Here is an 8,555-nt window from a genome sequence, read left to right on the forward strand (position 1 = left end):
TTCCTTTTCAACACAATGATACAGTACAACAGTCCAAATTTTAGGCAAATATATTTTATTAGGTTTCCCCTAGCATGGCCAGAATAGCATGCCTTCAGGACTTTCATACTGACTTTCAGGGTGCCCTTGCCTGCTAGGGAAACCTTTAAAATTTAAAGGAAAAAAATCATTTGTACATTCTGCAAGCTGAGGAAAGAAATCCTACTTGGTGTGATTTGCTATAATGATAAATTTATCAGAAGCTGTTCATTCTATCTGCTGCAGAACTGCTCTTTGATGGCATTAATCTGCAGTAATGATTACAGGAAAGTAATTCAAAGCTGTTCAAAGGGAAAGGTGACATGATGCTTTCCATCTCTTTTCTGAATGCTGCCTCAGATTCTTCAATAAATTACAGATGTAGAGAGAGAAAAGATGGGCCATATGCATCTGAATATTTTGGGGAATCTGGAAACATGGAGCAATAAGAGCAGCACTTAGACTACATTTGCACTAAAATATGTGTTGCAGATTCCAGGTAGACCTTTCACAGTGAAAGGCAGCAGAGTCAAAAGTTTTGGGGATGTTCAATATTATATGTTTTCCATTAACTGTCAGTGAAGATGAACCACAAATTAACAGTAAATTATAATATTCCGGTGAAATGGATTCATGGTACCTTTTTGCATGGCCTTTTCAAAATAAGAAGAGATTTTATGACTGCTTGTAAGAGACCTCTGGAGCTCATCTAGTCAGATCTTTGAACAGGATTTCTAGGCTGTCAAGAGACCAAGTCACATAGGCTTTGCCTAGCTGCGTATGAAAACAGCCATGGATGGAGAGTCTATGACTTCCCTGGTGACCTGGCCCAAAGCTGTACTTCATATTTGCAAGCATGCTTTTCCTTCTATCCAGACTGACTCTTCCAAGCTGCAACCTGTGGTCATTGACTTTCGCTTTACTGTTTGTCCTTGTTTTACCAAATGACTTCTCAAGTTATTAGAGATCAATGCAATATTGCTCCCTGCCTCCCACCTCCACCTTGCTGAGGATGACTCCTAAATTGTGCAAGATCATAGGATTACTCACTAGGTTATCAGACACTCAATAAGCCACCGTTTTAAGGTCTACTTCAGGTGCAGTATTGTAGAAGGAGATATGATATCACCACTGTGAAATTTAGGATTGGAATAAATGTTACACCCATGTGAAGATCCTTTCGCACAGCTTTAGCAGAGTCAAAAAGCCAGCTGTTATGTCTACACAGGTATTTGAGAAGTATTGAAGGTCTGCCCTGAGACACTGCAGTGCCCTGTCTGCACCCACACCACCAACTCTTAAAACAGCTCTAGGAGGACCTGCTCATGTCCATGCTCTCTCTAGTGCTGAGGGATGCCATGATCCCACAAGCCCCCCAAGTCATGACCCAGCAAAGCTATAGAGAAGCTCACACTCCACCAGGCTCCCAAGCACTACACCTATCTACCCTACAGCAATGGTCACGCTTGCCTCACCATCTGGTACTGAGCATCCATGATTATCTCATGGCCTGAGTATATGCTGACCAGCTCCAGGTAGCCGGTTAGAGACTGCAGGAAGGAGACTCAGCTGAGGTGTACACATACCCTGAAAGACCCAAGCCCAGTATGAAGCCTGGCAGTGATACTTACACCAATACTGGCACTACCTGAAGTTATGTTTCCTGCTGTCACACCTCAGATGTCACTGTGCCCTGCCATTTGCCCAGCTCCACAGTGAGGTCCAGCCATGCTCACTAACAGCAGCAGCCAGCCTTCCAGCTTACACCATTTCTGGTCCTTGGCTAACAGCTCGTATTGCTTGTGTTTCCTGCTCGGCAGGGCAGGCCTGTGGTTGCATGGAAAGCTGAAGAGTAGGAAATGCTTGCACTTAATCACATCAAGTCCTCAGTCTGCTCTGCTTTTCTGTGGGGCTTGGGAGGATAGGAAGTAGAAATGAAGGGTCTAGCCCCTGTTGACAAGACATATCATCAAGTGAAGGAAATCTGATTCTCTTTTTAATGTAGTTCAGCCCAAGACTCCTCTGGCCTTTTTCCCAGGAAAGGCGACATGAAGGAGGATCCTTTGCCACAACTACAGCAAGGACAGTACTCTCATGGCCTCACGGCCACAGTTCTAGAAAAACACCAATGCCCTTTGCATAGAGGAATTTATTTTCTGGGCCACTGTAGCATGCTCTGCCACAGTCAGTTAACCCCTGGACGAAAAGCAGATCAAAACTGGCTGCTCATTGAGCCAAGAATGCCAATAAAACCCATTGCAGCTGTGTTTCTTGAAATGAAACCTCAGACTAGCATTCTTCTGTGGCATTGTACCTGGCTCTGTAAAAGCAGAACTTCACAATGCTCAACAGATTGTGATTTGGGTCAAGCTGGAAATCAGGGTTTATCTTTCAGTTACTCATTAAACTGTCTCACCCCAAAATATCCAGAGAAAACCATGCTGTACAATTAATGTTTGCATTCACATAAATGATAGACACTGTAGGAGTGATCTCAACTTTTTTCTGCCATCTTCCCTCTGCGTCCTGATCCTGTACATGAAGACTAAAAGTAGGCTGAGAATCATGAACTCCCAGATAAGGATCTGTAGAGAATAAAAAATGCAGCAATGTCAATTGCCTGCCATGTAAGCTCTCCTGCGTATTTGTTTGAAATTATTGTCTCCTGTATTCCTCCCCTGACGAAGCCAAATTTTAGTCTTCTTCCTGTACTGGCCAAAGAAAGTGCAGGGCGATGGGGATGAGATAGGACTCCTTTTGCAGAGGGATGAAACCACTGTCAGGAACGTTCAGGCATCCCAGAGCTGGGGAGGTTGATATGGAGTTTGTAAAACAAATCCTTCAAAACTTTCTAACATGCACCTTGAGAAATAAAGGGAGAAAACAGTTTCTGGGGCAGAAGAAGGGTGGGGCTAGAAAAACTGTTGTGAAACTAGAGGTTCTCTTCCTTACTATGTTTCTACCTTAGCCAACCTGGAGATGGTTCAGTTGGCCAACTTTCCTGAATGCCTTAGTCAAGGCATTGTCCAGCTCACTGCATATGCAGCAATATGATAATGGATTTGTGGTGAAGATCCTGCCAGAGTTAAAAAAAGAGAGATGTGTATTCAGCTTGTGATCATTACTCATCTGCCTCCATCTGCCTCAGGAGCTCCTATGAAAGCGCCCACCAGCCCAGTGACATCTGACCAAGAATTCTCATGGAACAATCAAAACAGAGGTGTGTATGTGAAGATGCATGTTGCTTTGCAGAAAGGCGTTACCTTCTGCAGATGGAGTCTGTATCATCTGGTCCATCTGGGTGTCACTCCACTTGCAGTTGTCTCAGTAAGTAGGTTTCAGTGACACTCTTGGATATACAGACAGTGTCTTATCCTATTATATAGTAGTGTAAGGGTACCCTTTCAGAGGCACCAGGCTGCTCTTGTGGTACATGGAAGCTTAGTAAAAATGATGCTGGGTATGTTGCCTTGGACATATCATTTGTGAAATATGGACTGGGTATAGTAGCTTCTTGGTGTTGGAACATGGCAGGAGGGTGTGCTGACAGATATTATCTTGAATGTCCTGCTAAAATAAGTGCAGATAGACATGGCACCTTCTGGTACAGGAAAACATGGAGCACCCTTGGAAGGGTGATTCCCAAGTGAGCACCATCTCTATTTGGCTATGTGCAAGCAGCCTGGGTGTTGTAGTATGGCTGTGACTGACATTTGCCTGTATGACACCAGCTGGAATAACATCATCTTGCTCCTGAAGGCGTTCTTGGAGTTCAACATTGCAAGTGGCCAGTGCATTTGTCTTTGAGTATGCTCAGAGCATCTTGCTCCATATAGACACAGCGAATGAGAATATGGGATCTGATTATTTCATTACTGAGTGTTCTCCTTTGTTTCAGGTGAAGTAGTCTGAAAAAAAAAATTAAAAATTTGCAAGGTCCTATCTGCAGTGGTACTGAACAAGCACAGTTCAAAATGAATCCAAGGGGAGGAATATTTACCAGTGTTCATCAATGGTAAAAATCTTCTCTGCTATAAACATCAGAGAAGGCAGGCTTAAGTAAATGCCAAATGTTTTTGAAAATCATGTCCTAAAGATTTTCTTTCAGTGCATAAGAAAATATTTTATTCCAGTAACTACAACACTGAGGATAGGATTGTAAAGTAGCAAAGAGCTGAGAAAAAGAAAAAGAATTTTCCTAATTAAAACACAAAAAAATCAAAAGGTAAAATACCCACTTTTATACAACAGACACATGAACTGTTTCCAGTAATGACTAGAAGGGAAAATGTGAAACCTATGTTCAGAGATTAGAACAATTTTGCTAGGAAAATGCTCTTAAAGACAGTGGCAAAAGAAAACTTTAGTTCTTTTTTTCCTAATCCATGTTAAGAATTTACAGTACTTGGAGAACAATGTGTCTGTTTTGCCACACAGCTACCTATAAGCATGCCAGAAAACTGTAGAAGGAAGGAAACAGAGGCATTTGAAGGATGTGTCTGTTGACTGGAGCCAGTGTTTAAAATACAGAACAATTACAATCACACCATCACAATTTGACAGTGCACATCTCTTCACAGAGCTAAAACTAGTAATAATATCTAGCTTTTCTGCAGTATTTCTCATCAGAAGATCTCAAAGTATCATTGATAGCAGCTGTTACAGCTCAGCCACAGGCATCCCTGACAGCACATCTCTGACTGTCCATACTATCCTGGCCTAGGAGAAGTGCTGAGACACTGTGCAGCCCTACGTGCAGCTGCTACTTCACACCCCTGGCAAACCACACTCCAAGACACCCAAGGGAACTAAAACACGTCCTGAAGAAAATGGTGTCAAAATGTCATCGGGCCCACATCACTGCAGGTTTTATCACGCTGCAGGCACACCAGCACTGGACACCTCCCTTCCTCAAGGGCACAATCAATGATAACGTTACGATGATTCTGAGGGCACGTTATGATCCCATCCTAGTAAGGAGAGGCAGCTGCAATGCCTTGAGAATCAGCAGTAGATCCACGTAGCCCCAAAAGTTTGATATGACTGTAGTATACCGCAGGGACAAATAAGAAGCTGAAAATGGAAGCCAGTAGGAGAATTTTTTTGATAAGTAAAGCCCACAGGATTGGGGCAGAAAGAAGGCGTAGTATTTTCTTTCTCCCAGTTTTTGATTTTGTCTTCTGTACAGCTGGACAGCTGGTGCTTTTATATTTAATGATCATGGACAATTTTTAATGAACTCAGAGATGGGCACGGCCCAAAGTCCAGGCTCAAGAAACTGTAGAGCAGAGAGGCAAGGAACCCTTATATTTGTTTATTGCAGTTCTTGAGACACATGTTCATGCTGAAAGAACACAATTCTTTCCTGCTTTGAAGGTATAGGCCAGATCATAGCAGGTCTTTCTCTTCTTTCTCTTAGTGACCACAGCCAGGAAAAAGCTTCTAGGCATATCTAAGCTCAAAAGACACCAAGATTACAACCTTACTATGGGTAGTCCAAGGCATGGGCTGTAGTACTGAAATGTGACTATTCATATTGCATAATTGCTCACATCTTCCCTGCAAGCCGGCTCCTGTCAGTCCTCCAGGCAGCACCCAGGAACCGTTCAGGCAGTTGCATGTGGCAGGACCATTCCCAGTGGGCTGCACGATGAAGTCTTTTTGAGTATTTTAAGAGAGAAGATAGTTTAGGTTTTGTAGATGGGAGCTGTGCCAGGCCATTTGTCCTATGAACCAGAGAATAGGCCTATTTTATCTGCAGCAGCAAACATAGCCTGAAAGGCTGAAATGACCACATTAAACAGGTGACCCCTGTCTCAGAAGAGGCCTGTTGCACATGAGTATCAATGACATTAGAGAGAAAGAAGAGAGTCCATGTATGTAAATGTTTTCCCTGGTTTTCTGTACTCCCAGTGGGAAGGAAATAAAGGGAATAATTGTAGGTCAGCTTGCAGGTCTACCTCCCTACCATTGACTAAAACAGCTGAAAACAAAAGCTAAGCTTGAGTTACAGGCACAGCAGGGTATTACTGTGCAGTGACTTGAAACTTGGTGACTGGATGCTGTAATGATTCTAAGCTGACTTAGTAGCTTGGAATAGAAATTAGTTTTAACAGCAAAAGAATCACAAAGCAGGCTCCCAGAATCAGGGACTCTGCAACAGTCTCATTCACGGATGTGGTAGGGTTCACATTCTTCACTTGCACATTCATAGGCATTCTTCTGATTTTGTTTGTTCATACAGAAATGACAGGAAAGCGTCAGAGAAGGTTCTTGTCTAGAGAATCATGAAAAAGGTAGAGAGAAGCCAGTACACAAGACCAACAAGACTCCAGGAATGCAGGAGTCTTGCATATCTGTTTTGCCAATAAATATACACATAATACTTGATGCTAGTAAAGGGTGCAAAAATGGGGTTATACCTGTTCCCTTTTATATTTACCTCTTCTGTCTGATCTTTACAACACAGGACACAAAATTTCCCCAAATAGTTCTTCCACTGCGCTCATATACTTTGGGTGAACAAAAGAAATGCTTTTTTGGAGAAGACATCCTATCTTGATTTAAGGGTACTGAGGGAACAAGGTCAAATTTCTCTGTATTAAGCTAAACATATAGAACTTTAGCATCCAGCTGGAAGACACATCTTCCAGAAACAGAAAACTACTTGTAAATACTCTTCTGTGTGTATTTATACATGCTCCTGTTTACTAACTTATTTTCCAAAGTGTGGACTCTGTAGGGTATACAGTACACCAGAGACTGCAATGGTCTCATTATTGCAATAATTGTAACTTTTCCACTTCTACTCACAGGCCCCTGTTTGAGCATCCACAGGCACCTTCTCTGCTCTGAACTACCATGAATCCATGTTCAGCTACAACCCCCTACAACCACCAGGTTCTTTTCTAACTCATCCTTTCCAAAACACTGTATCACACCCTATAAATTATTGATCTATGAATCTATGTTAACTTCCATGGCTTATCACTAAAAGTGTCCAGCTTGCTTTGTAGAACTGGCTTGTTATTCACAAGTTTTGTGCTTAAAGCAAGAGTTTTCAGACTCTCCCCCCAAGTACAAATCTCATTAATTACCACTCAGATGTTGTTATTTATATTTGAATCACACGTTTCTTTGGTTTACCCTTTTGTAATAATAAACTTTCTTATCTGCATTAATGGCTGCTCTGCTGGATGTCTTCACACTACATCAGCTTTTCTTCAATTTACTTTCACACTTAAAATCAGCACCAAGCCAGACATTCATGTGTTTGCCCAAGCCATCATTAGGCATTCTGAAATTGAGTGGGAAATAAAAGAAAATGTTTTCCTTGAGTGTTTCCATATTTTCTTGGTTATTTAAGAGTGGATCTTTTTAAAGAACACAAAAAAGCCACAACAAAAGACTGACAGCATGAGATATTTAGAAATGCTGATCTTTGCCAATATGTTGTCAATGAATGGGTAATATTAATGCTCTGTTAAAAATCTATTGATTCTGTGGGAAAATATTGGTTCCCTAGAACTTCAGCTCCTATCAGCTATCAGCCACTTTTATCAGTCTTGAAAATAATTAGGAAGTAAAAATCGAACCCATTTTTCCTCATAGAGTTTGTAGCTGGGGCATCCAGCAAAATTATAATGACAATAAATTTGACTTGTCAAGAAAAAAGGATATGGACTGAGAATAAGAAGAGACAGAATTCCAAAAGGCAGTGAGTAGTTTAACAGTCCCACCACATTAATGTCACATTTGTATGTTCGTTGAGTAAACAAACTGAAAATACTGTTCAGGACTGTCTTCAACTATTTTTATTCTGCTTTACAATTTCAGAAAGTAGAGAAAATTACAAATTTCAAATCTGCATAGAATGTTAAGTAATAAAAAGTACATTTATTTTTGCAAGAAAAATACAGGTTTTATTTCAGATAAAATAAATTTACAGTGGAATAAGGGAAGGCAAAAAGGATGACCTGTAAAGCATATGCATCACTAGAGCTGCAAAAAGAATGTATTGTGAAAAGGTTACTGAGATTTCATAATTTGGCTTGGCACCAGAAGAGAGGAAATCTTGTCTGTTTTAAAATCTCTAGAAATGAAAATTTCAGTAAAACTGGAGTAGCTTACTCAAGATTTTAAAAGTTTGAAAGGGTGCTTGACTTCAGTTTTCTAAATACTGCATTGTGGTAAAGAATTAAAATAACAAAAGGAGCAATAATTTCAAAAGGAGAATTTCTTATGATTTTGGTATTTTTTTTCTTTTTTAAGATGGTGAATTTATGTTAAACAAATCCAATTTCACAAATAATTTTGTTTTCTTCAGAATCGGCCAGACCCTTGGGTTTCCTAACTTTGAAACTTTTCTACCACTTTTGGAAAAGTTACAAAGTTGGAAGTTTACCAACTTTATCTTTATTTTTCTTCTGGGTAACTTTTAAAACTTATAGGCATTTTACAAAATTATACAGAGGTTGGAAAGAGAGGAGAAACCTGATGACTCCCCTATTTACATTCAGTAACAAAAGAAAATGCAA

This window comes from Ciconia boyciana, chromosome 3, assembly GCF_034638445.1.
Source record: "Ciconia boyciana chromosome 3, ASM3463844v1, whole genome shotgun sequence".
Classification (NCBI taxonomy): domain Eukaryota; kingdom Metazoa; phylum Chordata; class Aves; order Ciconiiformes; family Ciconiidae; genus Ciconia; species Ciconia boyciana.